This window comes from Bombus fervidus, chromosome 10, assembly GCF_041682495.2.
Source record: "Bombus fervidus isolate BK054 chromosome 10, iyBomFerv1, whole genome shotgun sequence".
Taxonomy (NCBI): domain Eukaryota; kingdom Metazoa; phylum Arthropoda; class Insecta; order Hymenoptera; family Apidae; genus Bombus; species Bombus fervidus.
Window position 1 is genome coordinate 6,132,528 of NC_091526.1, and position 16,955 is coordinate 6,149,482.

The window sequence follows — 16,955 nt, forward strand, 5'->3', positions numbered from 1 at the left end:
ATTAGAAATAATATTTCGCCATTCGATATGAAAGTAGTGAAAAAATAAATCATAAATATGAAACAGTGGCAATACGAGAATTATTCTTTTATATCTTATATTATTTACATTTAAAGCAAAATTTTTATTTATTTTCTATTCCACAATTATTACTGCTGTGATTGAGAGATGCTCTTGGGTTATAATACTAATCCAAGGAAATTAAATCCGTCCATCGACGATCTGATCGGTAACCAAAACTTAAGATCAAAGTTGCATCACTGGAGTTCGCTGAACTTGTCCAATCGGGTGATAACGGGATCCGCGAAATTATCAATTATAATTCCATTAGCACGGGATCATAGTGTGATAAAAGGCGACTTACGGGCAAGCAAATAGGTCAATATTGCGATGAACTGCGCGATTTCTGACCTAGACAATGTGTTAAGAATATTCTGCATCGTTGACGCGAAATTAGATTACACGCTTCCAACGAAGTCAATAACAAACTGTACATGACACACTTGTGGCCGTTCATAATTACACACGGCATAGTGCATTTGTGTGTACGAGTGGCGTGTATAAAAGTCGTAGAAGATGCGACGAATTCGTGGAAAGAGTCGATATCCGTGACGATACATACCCCTGTATCCGTGTATCCAGCCAGCGAGAAAAATAAAATGATAATTCGATATTATTCGTAGCCTATTAATGGCGGACAATTGATTCGATCGTCACGATGTTTTCGGTTTCTTATGCGCAGCCACGTATCCGAAGTACACGTATCATCAGTGTGATAAACGAGTTTCTCGCTCGTTCAGTCGATTAACGTTTAATTGAAATCACGTAATGCTAAGCATAATCGTTACATCAATGTATCGATCGATTAAAGGGTGAAAGGAAAAATTATAACTGCCAGGATCGAACAGGATGAACAATAAAAAATAAAGCGATTCTAAGTTACTCAGAAAAGACGAATGAAGATGTAATTCTCGATCGCGAGTCGGTACCATTAGCGTCATGTGAAATGCGAAGTTTCCGCTAGATCAATAATATTTACATGTTAACAGTCACTGACGTACTATTTTCGTAGTTAGAATGTGGCAAGATAGATCGGTTATCAATATCATGTTGTTCGTCTGTAGGGAAAAGAAAATTTCTTAAGAGAGGATGATACGTATTTGAAAACAAACTCTTCGTATTTCTCGTTGTCTTAATTTCAGATTTTCTATTCTAGAATTTTCCACCGGAACATTGAATCGAATTGGAAATTGAGTTACTCCACGAAGAATATAATTATTGCTAGACTGCGGATGTCGATAGAAATTTATATTTTCACGAACGTAATTAAACAAATGAAACCTACTCAGGGATCTATTTTCTGCGCTAAATATCATAAGAAGTATTTTATAATTTAGATATTGTGTGTAATTCTGTGCAAGTTTTTTTAAAACTTTGAATTTCCCATAAATGCGTAAACATTGGCGGTGTAACTATTATGTACTATTTGTAAACCAAGGCAATGGAATTTTATTCAAAATGGACAGAATCCATTATCAATGAACAGAAAAAAAAATAAATTATTTCTGTATTTCTACACACAGATAACGAGGTGCAGCGAGAATTTTTGTTCGAAGAATGTTTTCGATTACGAAATTATTTTATCACGGAACGATAATGCGCGACGGTCTTTCTCACAACAAGAAAGATCGTAAGGTTGGACTAAACTGCACATTGCGAACACAGGTTGCATCAGCCACGCGACATTCCCGGTGTTCGACACAGCTGGCCGTTCTTAGCGCGTTGCCTAGTTCAATCGAAAGCCTGTCCAATTGTGCGATTCGAAAAGACCGGATACCGAACTGTCGCCGACTATCGCGAACCATGTTGACTTCGAAACCCGGAGATTAGCATTTCAGGACCTCCACCAAGCGACTGCTTTATCGCTTTTCGTTTCACATGCCGATAATTTAGCCGCATTGCTGGCCAGACGTACGAGCTTCCTCGATTCAGAACAACTGCTCTCCTACCATCGAAGTAATTCGTAGTAATTGCGTTTCATTCATCGTTACGTTCTCCGAGACTATTTCCAGTCACTGTTTGCTCGAACGGCAGACTACTTTGACCTAACAAATTCCTTTCATTTTTAGCCATTTCATGTTAGACACACTCGATCTTGTCACATGCCAAATCGATCAACTCCGCTTTTTATTTATTTCTTAATTTTGTTATTTAAGTGCACGATTAATATCCAATTTTTAAGAAACAAACGACTTACTTTTGTAAGTTCAGTCGTCGCAATAAGATGGCACAAATAATGGTAAATACCACAGTGAATCTAATTTCTTCTCAAGGAGTCGATCAGGATAGTTTCTAAACTACTCATCTAATTATAAAGTAACGTTGCAATGAAACAATCAACAAAAATGTACTTCTCGAGTCTTCTCTTGTTATCTTCATTTTTTTCTACTATTTCGCTGGAAAACTCTATATCTATAGTTATTTATTCGCGAATAGAAAAATTTCCTTATGTCTTTGGAAAGACGTTTGGATGGTGACAAATACGAAATTACAAAATCTGGCAATTTGGACAGGTGGTGCTGAAAGTATGTACGAGTTTCTATCGTAGTTCGAGCGTTCCCCATGGAGCGAGGTTTTGAAGTTTCAAAGTCGTTACTTTAGTCAGATATTCTACGTAAAATAAGAAGGCAAACCGTTGCAATCTGATCGAACGACTGACAGACATTCGTCACGTGTGAAGAACGGTGGTCGTTTTTTATTTAATTATAGCTTCCAAAAAAGCGGGTGGTCTTTATAACAATGCTCGTGGCGGCTGGCTGGCAGGCGATTTGTGCGTCTAGACGAGTCCCCGTGTTCTCGGGGCTGTCTCTTCTGCTGTGTGTTGATTCAGAGTAACCGATTTAGCCTAACCTACGTGATGGACACACTTATACCGTCTTCTCGCCCGCCGATACGCATAAATTTCACGGACAGACGAAACAACCCCGACGACGAGATGAGAACTCACACCGCGCGTCTACACACGGCAAAGGACGTGGATCGGAGAATCGGTGAACGAGCTGATGCCATCGTGCAAGACATATCGTAGCGATTCGACGATTTTAAAGGTAACGTACGAAGACCACAATTTGATGTCACTTGGTTACCAAGAAGAAATAGTTTTATATATTGTACATAGTTATAATAGGGGAGACAACCTGTTAGATTCAAAGATATGCATAAAGTGGCTGCAAAGAGTATCTGTATATTGTTGTAATTATTAACATTTCTATATTAATTAGTTAAGATCCAGTACTTTTATACGAATATGAAACCCGTAACTTCGTAAGAAAATATTTTTCTTCCAACTGTACGAGTGTTTCGTAAACTAGACCAATCATCTTAACTTTTTGCAAATTTTATAACTTTTTATTATCTTCCTAAGATGATAGGTCATTTCTATGAATCTATTCGTTGTAGACGTATCACGTGTTTAATAATGAATTCTGAAAGCAACATTAGAAAATAATACTTGTAATATTATCTCTTATCCCTATTTTTTAATTTATGGAGTTAATCGGTGTGATTCTTAAATAAGGTTAAGTATGCTTCTTAAATATAGATAATAAATCAACAAAGAATATCGAGGGCATAAGAGATATGACAATCAACATATTCAAAATGCTTAAGACAAGTGGCAAAGACACTTTTGATACATGCTTAATCGGTGGTGTATTAAACGTTAAAATTTATCGTTTACGATAGGAAACATGACTTTTTATGTTTGTCCATGTGGCCTTCACGCTATCTTGCCTGTTTCATGTACAATGAATTTTTATGTGAATTTATCAGAAGACATTATGTAATAGGAATTCGTTGACTTTTTTCCGCCGTCTATGATTTCTTGTTTAAACAATAGGAATTCACGTTGAGATAAATGAATTTGGAATAAACGATACACAATTGAAATGAAAAATGAAGTAGGTGATAAATGTTAATAATAAATGACGGTGCATTTAGTCAGATACAAACGTTAGTTCTGTTTCAAGAAATAAACTTCAGATAAACAGGATTCTACTTATGAAGAAAAAGAAGAATAAAAAGAAGTTAGGTTTAATATTAGATTTAAGGACATTTATCATCGCGACAAATTGAAGTTCGAAAGAAGAAGAGTGATAAGAAAAATGCGAATGGAAGAGTCACAAACAATTCTGCTGGTTGTGTTTCCATTTCGCTTTAGTGTCGAATTATAATCGCATTTGTCCAGAAATTGATGGTTGGTAAGTGGTCCACGTGGCATACAACGTGTTAATGATTTGCCGGAACACCGCGTTTAAAGTTACGCGTAACTAGATGCAACCTCATCAAATGGACTAAGTTCCAATTTCACTCTAAATCGCAGAATGGTAACAATCAATATGATGTATGCACGTCGAGAACGTAATTCTAACGTCAGGATCCTGTTGCGCAATATTATTACTGAAATTTTACAAGTGACAACTTATTAGCGCTAGTAAATTCATAGAAACGATAACTTTGGTAATAGAACAAATGATAGGATTTAAATTTTACAAACTACGATTCACCTTGTTATCCTACCTGCCTTAGAATCACAACCAGTAACTTGTTGATTTAGTAACGTTATTAATTTAACTAAATCGTCCAACTTACCACATAAATAATAATAAATCTATAATTGCAACGAGTTTAGCGATAAATCGAGCGATAATAAATCCTATAAATGACTTTAACCAACCACAACTCACCCTATTATCTTATTTACCGTAAAATAATAAGATTGTGAAAAAAAAGTCTATAATCTATAACTCGCAACTTGTCGATTCACTGATATATTATTACCGTATGACTATCGTAAATTACCATGTGCGAAGCATCAGACTGTAGGAAAAATAACAGTGCAAAAGTAAAAACCGATCGAGGAAAGAAACTTATAATGAACAGGCAAATAAGATAAGATGAGAATCGGCAAGAGGAAAAAGAAGGTGTTGCGAGAATGAAACTGGCGCCACGACGGACGCTCGCCCCGGCCATCCGCGACGAGGATTCGAGAAAAAGTCCGCGGATACGATCGTATTATTTCCAGCGGCGGGAGATCGTTTATAAAAAAAGGAGCAGCAACAAGCTCGAAAAGAAAACGAGAATCTTATGGCGCCGCGACAACTCACGTCGACAGCTTTAAGATTCGCTGCTGGTGGGTCGAAAAGGTATCGTCTCTCTGTTGCCGATATCATTCGTGAGAAGAGAGAAACGTGTCGTCGTCTTGGTCGTGGACGTCGTCGGCGACGTCCATCCGGCTCATCTTTAAACTTCGTTTTCACTCACTGAGGCGCCGGCGTCTTCGTCGTCTGGCTAGGTAAATATGCGTAAATTCGCCCGCGATTACGCACCGGATCCGACCACCATCAAAAACGTCTTTCGACCTTTTAATATGTCGCTGCCGCATGCGTACGCGCGAAATATACAGAGTGGCATATAATTCACGATACGAGAATGGGGTAAGAGAGATTCTATGGCTGAAAGTGAGATGAAAATCAAGAATAACAAGATCTAGTTGCAGGATACGTTTTTGAGGGAAATTTATTTGGAAATTAGTTGATTAGGACATACAGTTGATTGATAACTGTTGTTACGGATTCGTTGCGGCTCGTTACTGCGACTAGTTTCGTATGCTGTAAAACGTCAGTACGGAAAAGTATCAACTATTAATTTGTTCTTAAGGTTTAAGAATTGCTTATAATTTTAGATAATTTAGCTTTTGCTTCTTATGTTCGTTATATTTGTTTCTAGACTTTAATGCTGCAATTATCAAACTCGTAAAAATTAAACGCGTTTCGAATTTCTTGTTTCTACGATTACTAGATATACTTTGGTCAGATTTAACAGGTACTGATTTTTATAGAGCTTCCCGTGGGTGTATTCCTCATACTATCTTAGCTATAAATAAGTAACTGTATATTGTACATTTCTATAGATATACATCAATAAATAATTCTGAGATTAGAGAGGCTAGAATATTAGTAAGAAATTGCTACCTGACATTGCATCGTGAAATTACAGCCTGCACGAAAAGTCACAATGACGATCTTGTATATTACTGATATTTACGCATTTATGGGAAATTTAGACGTGTAAAAAATATGTAGAACGTACAATGTCTTCATGAAGATATGAATTTGCATTTCAATCTGCAGTGAAATACGCAAAATACCAGTCGTTAGTCAGATTCGCGCCTGCTTATCCCATTGACTTTCGAATGCAATTTTTTTCGAAAACGAAATCTTCGATTCTATTTCATTATTTTCTTTTTTCTCTTCTTTTTTATCTTTTTTTATTATGGAACGAGATAGAATCTTCCCACTTATACGACGATTTACGATGGACGGTGTGCGCGAGACTACGCGTACGAACATCTCGTCGTCGTAACATCATTCTCGAGCGTCACCTTACATTTTCACAGAGTTTCTTTCTTTTCTCTTCTTTTTTATTTCGAACGAAGACTGGCGCCGTCTATATAATAGCCGTTCTTCAGTACTTACGAGCACGTCGAGCGTCGATCGTAGCAGACTTAACGATAATTATCGCTTTGGCACGAGACGCAAGAAACGAGAAAGACAAACAGAGACAGAGGATCCACGGTACTGACTGGTTTCGAGTGGAGGATGCGAAAATAGCGTTGGCCCATACCTGGAAAACGAGACACTCTCTCTCTCTCTTTTCCTTTTTCTCTCTCTCTATCTTTTTCCTCGTCGAGTTACGCGTAAACAGAGACAAGTATCCTGTGATTTGTTTTATACAATAACGCTGCCCGAGTTCTAGCGATTTTTGTCTCCTTAGTTATCCTAAACGTGATTACTGTCACGACTATTCGAGAATACTAATTCTACCGAAAGAGCATGGAGCAATACAACGTGTTTCATTGGTTCTTACTTGGCACTCGCATGTACCTATGTATTTAATAAGACGAATAATAAGGAGGAATTAAAGGGAATTAAATAGTGAAATAATAATGTCTCCAACTGTTTCTAGACATAAACGCACATATTTCACGAACATATAGAACATATTTCATCGTTCAAGAGAATGGAATTTACGATTGTAAGACATTTAATAGTACGCCACCTGTTTCCATAAATTTATATCACACGGAAGGAATTTATATTACCCGGATAGAGGATTTATACTGACATCGTACGTGTATCGCTTGGAAGAACAATTGGTAGATTAAGAATCGCGTAATCTCGTTAATAATCATGCGACATCAATGACTTAATGCGCCATAAAACAACAGTAAAACCGCATTCTCATTTGCGACAGAAAAGCTCCTCCGTTGAAATATCTGACGAGATAGAAAGTAACAAAACTGTCAACGACGATAACATTTCTAGAAAGCAGACTTTTGTTAAACGAACATCCAACTTTTTAAATTCTAAAATACCATTTCTGAATTTAAGTTTCAACTATTTCTAGAAAGTGATAGGTAACCTTTTCTTGTAATCTTATGATAGTGGAAGACCAAGACTGGTCACTAGTGAGCCCGAAGAATTCTTCAAGCTCCTTTGAAGGATTTTTCAATCATTCAAACTCTATTTTTACTTGCTTTTATGGTTGAAATGTTCAATTCCTTGGTGTATATGGTATTAACGTTAGAAGTGACAGCGGCTTGAGCATAAAAATTGTTCCAAAGAAATTGAAATGAAAGATATATGAATAAAAAACACCTGCATAAATAATGCAAAGATAAAAATAAACTTATATTCCATATACCTTACAAAAATCATTCGAATGATGATCTATGGAAAATTTAGGAAGCATCGATAACTCATAAAAGATCTATGAAGAATCTATAATTTTTAAGAAATCTACGAAGAATCTGTAATCTCTGAAAGAAAAAGAAAGAAAATCCAGAAAGAGCCTACGATTAATGAAAAGTCTACGAAGAATCTACAACCTACGAGAAATTTCAAATTTGTTAGCCTGATCGCTCTAAAATTTTAATCTTAACGAAACTGCCTGTAGGTATGAATGGTATAATATTACACGGATGAACGGAAACTTTGCCACCATCTGCAATTCCATCAACTCATTTTTCGAGCTGACAGCTTGGAAAATCGGGCACTGAGTCTGCAGATCCTCTTGTCGTTACACAACGCGTGTCGTTGTGAGAGACGTTTACGTTGGCTTGGGAGGAAAATCAGCGAAGCCTCAGGTTTGGCAGCATCTCTGTTCCACCGCGAATAGATCCGTACGTATATGGTGGAGCTCGCAAAGTCCGTGGTACGTTCAACGGATCGGTAGCGAACGTCGCAGCGAATAAGATGGTATGAAACGCCAAGAATCGTGGGACGCACCTGTGCGGCGACCCGACGTCCCATCACGGACGCAAATAAACGGCGTCGCGCCGTCTGCGGCTCAGCCGACACTTTACTCGACCGAATGGCCAAAGACGACCCCGATCATCCTCCTTTTCCAACGCTGCGACTGTCCCTTACCTCCCCGATCGGCTATCGGATCTCGAAAATTCCTACTCCGTCTGCTACGGTAATTAGTCCAATTCGCTAAATGTCTGATTCACCATTGCGCAACAAAGCCTAGTCACCGCGCAATTGTTTTTGCACTAACGATCACGTATTCTCAAACCTTTGGTTCGTTCGTTCGAGCTGTTACGCTTGCTTCACAAGCAACGTGCAAGATATTTAGGCCTGCAATCTAGATTTTTAGTTGAAACTTTATATACTGGTAGATTTTGTTATTGTTTTCTTTTTTTTAAGAACGATGCGTTGTAGGATCGGATGTTTGATATTTTCCAAAGTATTCGTTATTGGACTCACAGTGATGTGGAAAAATGATGAGACTAATAATCATGGAGTTTGTGCCTGTTGATAGTCATTACTCCATAATTACTAGTCTGACCATCAAATAGGCAATCAACCATTAGTCTGAATACTTTATGTCAAGAGGAGGAACTTGTGAAAAAAAAAGTATTATAGTACGCTGGTAATAACTGGTTTATAGTAACACTGGTAGATTTCACATTATTGTGTTTATACAAATATCGCATTATTCAGACGTTGTATATTTTTCAAGATATTAGTAAATTAGTCATACAAGTAGTTACAAAGCTTGTAACTCCACTTCGACGATATTATTAAGAGAGAAATATTACAGTCGTACGCTGGTAGATTTTGTCAATTTGTTTATGAAAATACCTTGTCATATTCAACGTTTTTCGAGATATTCATGATTAAAATTTTACTACTGTAAAGTAGTCAGACATATATATTACTATCGGGCTTGTGCTTCATACTTGTAAGAATCACCCATTGATAGCAAAGAAGAAATATATGTTAATGAGTGATACTGTTCCTCGTGAGGATACGTCGATTTCTTTACATGTATGTATCTACCGACAGACTAGTGGAAGGGTAAAAGTCTGACACGATCGCTCGTGAGAACGATGAATGGAGAGCATTTAATGAAGATATGCTAGAAGTAACTGAGACTTTTCAGAAACGTACTGCTGTTATAAAATCGAGACTGATCTTATCGTAATAAGAAACTTTAAATGAATTTATTGTTTCATCGATGTAAAATATGAAAAAACTTCATATTTCGATAACTTACATCTCTATATGTATATACATTCACGACTTTCGGCTCTTACCTTATTTACCTATTGCCGTGCTATTGCGTTGTATCGCTATTAATTCCTAATTATGAAACCAAAGTAAGAAATCGGGGAAACGTGCAACCGATTGCAAAATTATAATTGATGAGAATTGCAGTTTCTATCCTTCTAAAACTTCGCGAAGGATTTAAAAGTGTAGCTGCGATCATTCCTCCTGTACTTGTCGACAATTATTTCGGCGATAAAATTCAATTTCGTTACTACGAAGAAAATCAGTGAGTCACCAGAGAAGAGTACAAAAATCATTATCTGCCTGGTAAGAATTTCTGAATGTATGTTACAACTCGATGACCGATGAAAGAACCGACTTGCGTCAGCCACTGTTTTATACTGGTCATACGAGGGGGGTGTCCCTGCTCACAAAAACAAATTCATTGACACGGATTTTTGTTTAAACATGGAAGAAACGACGTCGCATCGATGTTTCAACTCGTGTTACCCGCGTGCCTCTTTATCGACAATTTATCAAGCTAAGTGGTGCACTTTTTTCAAGGCACATGGCACACGCACAGTTTCGACGTTCAATTAATGTCCGCGTGTTGAAATTAATCACTTGTTATCTAACAGATACGTGCCGGCCAGTGCGTAGTTCTTCATCGGCTTCCACCTTCCACCCTCGAGCGTGCTTTCTTCGTGGAAGTCGTGTGCGTCATTGGAACAGCTTTACGCGCGTTAAAAACTGAACGGTGGATGAAAGAAATTTTCAAAGCCAGCACTTTCCTCTAGCGTCCACGACGGGAAAAAAAGGGGAGCGTCAACCATAGATATTTATTTAAAAAGGAGGGAAAAAAAAGAGAGACGATAACCCAAATGTTTCCCTAAGAAAGAGCTCATAAATCGTTTGGCGTGTTCGCTTGCCGGAAATGATAAAAAGAGTGAGAAAGAAAGAGTCATTAAGTCGGAGATTTTTCTGTATTTTATTCATTGAACACGTGTATAATTTTCATTCATAAAAATTCGTCAACTCTTGGGAATATTTCTTTCTACCGAGTCTCTTTGAATGAAAAATAATATTTTACTTAATTTAACGAGCTTTTCCTTCTTTTTTACGGATTACAGAACTTTGACGCCATAAAAAAATGTGCAAACTCTCACGAACATTTCTTTTAGAGAAGAATCTTCCAACGAAATAATACTTCTTTTAATTTTGGAACTTTTGCGTGTTTTTTTTTAAGAATTAAAGAGGTAATTGTTTCTGGGAGATCCAATAATATATCGCTCCTTCTTTGAAACAGACGTACGTGTGACGAACGAGTTTTACGACTCACAGGCGACAGGTACTAACGACTTTTATAACAGGTACCGAAATAGGTTACGATTACAATTTCTCTTTGACACGTTTGACGAGAAAGGATTCGTATAATGTTCGAAAGTCATTTAGGAAAAGTACCTATATCTCGTGATTCACAAAAAATAATACCTCACAAACTGAAAACTTCATTCTTTATACTTTATTAAAAATTTTTATACGTAACTAAATGCAAAATAAATTACACGAACGTAACGGGTAATAACCAGTTTCTGTTGGGAATTTTTCAAAAATGAGAGCGACTAATTACTTTCGAGCAATTTAAACGCGATTACAAAGAGATTATATCATCGACTGTAATTTCGAAGTGGCATTCAAGCATTTCCTCCCTGTGGATATAACTAGGTAAGAGCATTGGCAACTTCTTCCTAATCACCGACGGACCAGTCGCCGGATCTTTTTCGGAGAATTCCTTTGCCGTTCGTGGATGATGCTGACGTCATTAGGGACCTACGATAAACCAGCAGGCAAGTTCCCCGTAGCAAGAGGTCCAGTACGTGATCACTGTCATGCAGCGAGTTTTCGTGAACGTGTCCCTTATAGTTCAACATGTGTTTCATATTTCGACCATGCACTTTTAATAAGCAAAAGAACGTTACTAGGACAAGACGTTGGATGTAGTTGAAGTATAGTTTCTGATACGTCCACGATATAACGTACTTTATCATTTCAATTATTATCTGATAAAGATTACTCGTGCGTGGATTATCTTACAAGCGTGATAAAATTAAACAATCTACACCTGTTATGAAATCACGTTCACAGATATTTCCAATATATTTATCTGATGTTTCGGGGCAGCTTTAGAAAATCTTTAGTCCTATGCAATCGAAGAATGATTCGTGAGAAAGCAAAAGCTAGACAGATCTTTCCATGATCTTGCGATTGTGGACATTGGAACTAGGAATTTTTAAATACATTTTCAAATCTATTAAAATATAAAATGTTGTATCAAAGAAAATAATGCAGAAAGAAAAATAAGCTTGTATCTGTGTGTTGTAGAAAAGAATTATTCGGATCTTGAAAGTTACGCTGTTGGAAATCTATGAAGAATCTAAGATATACTCCATAAATTGGCCGTTATGACCTAACCCCATTTTGATCGTCGCGGCAGTTCTAGCGGTAAGAAATCGCAATAGCAGAAAAGTGCAAGTTCACGAAGGTTTGCGACATCTTCTCAGGGAATATTGAAGTCATGTGCTTTCGCACCGATGCAATTAACACGTGATTCATCTGCAAATTGATTCTAATGGAGGTACGTAGAAATTGGTCGATGAGACCATGCGCGACTTATTTTGATTAGAAATTGCAGCGGTAGTGCGCGTCCTGAGTACGCCAGAAACAAGAAAATATTGCAGCATTCGAGACTATTCGAGTTTAATGGGATGTACGCACGGCGATCACACGTAACTCCCTCGATACAATTATATTTAATTCAAGCCATGAAAATTCCGAAAGAAATCTCACGGCCCGATTACGTGACTGCTCCTATGAACTCGCCTGATTTGCTTCTCGGAATACACAACCTCTCGCATCAGCCAACCGCAAAACTGAAACGTCACACAAGCATCCAGGCGAAATTATAGCATTAAATCAGCGAACGATCATCAACTAGATGAACTCTTGAATCGGCCAGTGAAAAAATTCAAAGAGATGGGAAATTAATTGTGAACACTGATTATAGGCTATATATGCAACGAGTTTCAGTGGTACCTAATAAAGAAACTCGATCGAAGATTAAAATCGTCGAGCATACGAGATTGCAAAAAAAAAAAAAAAAAAAAAGAAGAAGAAAGGAAAGAAAAATAGTATGCTGATGCTCCGTTTCTCGTACAGTATAAATAGAGGAAAATAACGTTAGAGAAACTCAATATTCGCAAACACCGTGTTATTTATTACGTTACATTATACATTTAGACGACGCGAGCGGTAGGCAGCCAGCCAAAAGAGTATTATACCGCTTATTTTCAATGGAAAATACGGGTTACCAACCTCCAATATCATTGACAGTTTAAATATAAATAAAAAAATTATATGAAAAAGGATGCTTTTTATCTTTCAAAAGTCCCCTTTTTACATCCATAAATTCTTACTCGACCAACTTTCGTTTAAAACATCTGTTTATTGTTTTATAAGGACCAGCTGAAATATCACGGCGACCGATTCGTGCAGTGCTCCGTATAATAAAAAGTATGAACAGTTCGACATACGTACAAGAAATAAGTAATCTCCCTCTAGTCGCGTTGACTGATAACATTCGTCCATTAACATTCTTACTCTGGTAGTGAATATTATTTGTTGTGGCCCTTGTTTATTATAAGATCAAGTCTATTACAAAGTCGAGATTTTGAGATTTCGGATTTATGAGCAATTTCAAGATGTAACAATGCATGCAATACACAAAAATATATAAAACGTACTCCTTACGATATTTAATAAGTAAAACAACTTTCCACCTAGATTCCGCTCTTTTAAATATATTCGTGAAAATATGAATTCGCGTCTAGTATCCGCAGTCTGGTTACCAATTTCATAATTAACCGAATTACAATTTTATCTTCTACTTGGACGTATTTTCATGATTTAAAAAATATCGTGAATGTTTTCATAATAACGAACGCAAAACGTGAGGGTACGAGAAAAAGAGCGACTTACGCTTAAAAGCGTGGAAGAATATTTCACATTACTAGGATGAGAAGCAGCCACTAAACCATTAGATCATCCTAACTAATTGGTCGCAAGAAACGTCACGATTCGAGACAAGGATTTTGACAGCTCGATGCGGTACACAAGGGCTCAGAACGTGACGAAACGACGTTAATTAGCTCACGCGCATGCAACGCGGTGACATGACGCGGCGTTATTTGAGCCGCAAAAGCATTTCGGCATTCGTCAGGGACCTTTCTAGTGTGTCTTGTTACGGTGTCCCGTGGAAAGTTTTGCTGAAACGATCGTAGCATGTGACATACCGAAGACGCACACGTAACTATTTCGGCCGAATAGCCAACTGAAAACGCTGTCAGCCGATTGTATTACCAAGGCCGGCCAAAACGATTACGAATCAACTATAAATCATTAGTACGCGAACCAGCGGCCTTGCCAATAATTCAATGCCACGGCTCGGATAGATTTTTCAAGTCAGCGATAACGAGCTTTCGAAAATGACGAAAGAGATTACGAACGATTATCCTGTCTAGTGGAACTCGTATGAATTAACGAGAAACATTTTTCATGGAAAATTGAAAGGGTTCGAGTAATACCATACTTCGTCACGTAGATTGCACGGATAATACAATTTTCTCCGTGTTCACTGTGTTGCGAGGAGCAACGTTTTACGATACGACGATATATAAAATATTAGATATAGCGTTCTTTTACGAACTACGATAATAAATATTAAAATTGAGTTCGTATCTCACGTCGATTTCGCGATACGAAATATTTCAAATTTATAGTTTAATAAAATAATAATTTAATAATTTAATAAAGTGTCGATAAAACGAACATATGGTAAACGCATCTATATCGTAATATCGTCCATTAGAAGAAAGAAATATATGTTATATCTCATGTCATCAAGTTAAAGCAATTGAGATTCAAAGATTCTTAACCTTCTTTCTCTATTTAGGAAGATGAAACAGTCTCTATATGCAGTCGTTATGCTAACCTTTATGTTTTCTGCTCGTCGAGTTAAAACAATTGAGATCTAAAGATTTTTAACCTTCTCGCTCGAGCACGGTGCAGACGAGCAGTTTGCGGCAGCGTCACCGCCGCTGCAATTTGCCGCCGCTTCGTAACGTGTGAACTGCTTCGTTAAATCTATGCTATTCTAAAGCACAGCGGTAAATTACCGCGACGGTAACGCTGCCGCAAACTGCTCGTCTGCACCGATTCTTAAGAAGATAAAATAGTCGCTATATCTAGTCTCTATAGCCTCTATCTTTCGTGCTTGTCAAGTTAAAACAATTTACATCTGAAGAATCTTAATCTCTTTTCCTCCCTTTAAGAGAATAGAAGAGGATAGATCTCTAAAATATACTTTTTACTTGTCTGACAAGGAACACAGACAACAGCAATTCAGTATCGCTCTGGTACTTAAACGATTGGCTGTCCCTTTAGATTCAAGGAATAAGAGCATGAAATTGAATCAAGACGTTTTCTACCAGTGTGGTGGCAACATCTACGCGCACAAATCGTATTCCACATTTTGTGGAAACATGTAATCATTGCGAAATTCACGAAATTCGATATCTCGGTACACGAAGCGCAGTTTCACACACGTAAAAATATGCGCTCACCGAATTTCTTAGCGCTTACGTTACGCCGGTGATGCAACCTGCAAGTTGACATAGAGAGACTACCGAAAGAAGTAGAGACGGGCGCGGTTGCATCGTATATCAACGCCGGCCTCGCGGTTTTCCTCCAGCACGTGTGAACGTTGGGATTTCCTATCTGTGAATGTCGTTTCTACTACGTTTCTTACGGGAACGCGTGTTTCTGTTTCTTCGATGAACGCTTTAAGGTACAGAACGTTTAAAATTTAGAAGCAATCATAGATGAGCATCATAGATGAGATGATGAAAAAACATATCTTAATAAAATCAAGTTCAGCGAATGAACATGATTTCATGAGCAACAGAATTCAGATCGTGAGAAAAATATAAAACTAGTACCGATGATATCAATGTTTTTATTTTTATATTTTACAAACAATCGGAGAAAATTCTTGTGGGAAATTACGTATTAATTTATTTTGATCGCTTCTAGTACTAGTAAAATTGACCAATTCTTCCGAACTCTTTTACAATGATATGTTTATAGCGTATCTAGACACCACTTGCAAATAATTATGTAAATACGTGTGTTGTATCATGTTTCTTACGAAGTTCTTATCTTTTACCACTTGTAAATATTAAGACTTAACAATCATTGATTATGAACGTACAAAAAATAGCAATATATATAATAAGAAAAAGACATTTTCCTTACATTTTGCTTTATTTTATTGACTCAGAATGATACTTGAAATCTTGAAGTACATCGTGATAACTAAGAAATGTATCCGATAAAAGCCATCCCAAACCATGGGAAATATCTAATAGAAAGTTTCTCAAAGTACAAGATAGAAAAGATACGAAACAGGGAGGACAGTATGGTAATGTTGGATGAGCAAGAGAATCGGTTCATTCAATAATGTCACTGTTGCTTGCGCGCGTTTCATTGATACCGGAATCCCGTGGAGGAAACACGAGATTCGTTTGCTCCGGTTGACGTTCGATGGCCGATGCGAAATCGACGGTGCGATCGGAGCAAGTCAATGAGACTCGATAGATCGTGTCCTCCGCGTATGATGCGACCAGACGTCACGTTGAAAGCCGTGTGCCATTGGTCGAGATGCTGACAAGCCCCCGTCAAGCCTCTGTACTTCTGACTCACGTGCGTTTATCTGTCGTCGAACTAAAATGCCCGTGGGCGAAGCCTCAACACACTCGACACCGAATAAACAACGAACGCTATCATCGATCGACGTGGGTCGATCAATATGTTCCGTAGATCGAACGCGGAGATCGACCTGAATCGATCGAGTCACCGTAAAATTAAACGAAACAGGTTCAAAGCGGTTTTACTGCGGTGATTTTTAACCGCTAAATTAACTATTAAAGATAATTGTGTTTGTATCGGAGAAGTTTAATTAAGAAAAAGAGAATATTATGGTATATAAATAAAAAATAAATCTCAGTAAATTACTGGCGTGTACGAGTTTGAATAGTTTCGATTTCTTTTGTACAGCGTTGTCACACACGATATTTATATTTTGGAATTAATTTTAATCCAAGTAGAAGTAATATGAGAATTTTTATTTTTATACGCTTCCAGACCCTGGCGTAAAAGTAGAATTCGATTAGTCACGAAACTTTGACAAGAATTTTTGTATCTCTTCGCAATAACACGAAAGAACGA

General features: G+C 37.4%; 1 long non-coding RNA gene across 2 annotated transcripts in view; it reads left to right on the forward strand.

Moving 5' to 3' along the window:
* LOC139991613 (uncharacterized) overlaps nt 1–12,785 on the forward strand; it is an 18,095-nt gene extending 5,310 nt beyond the window's left edge. Inside the window, exons 2-3 of one of the 2 annotated variants that reach the window (XR_011800883.1) lie at nt 10,253–10,984; nt 11,340–12,785. This is a non-coding gene — a long non-coding RNA (uncharacterized lncRNA). Of the gene's footprint in view, nt 1–8,049; nt 10,985–11,339 lie in introns of those variants that run through there. The other variant, XR_011800882.1, reaches the window with a different exon arrangement.
* The last annotated feature ends 4,170 nt before the right edge of the window (nt 12,786–16,955 follow it).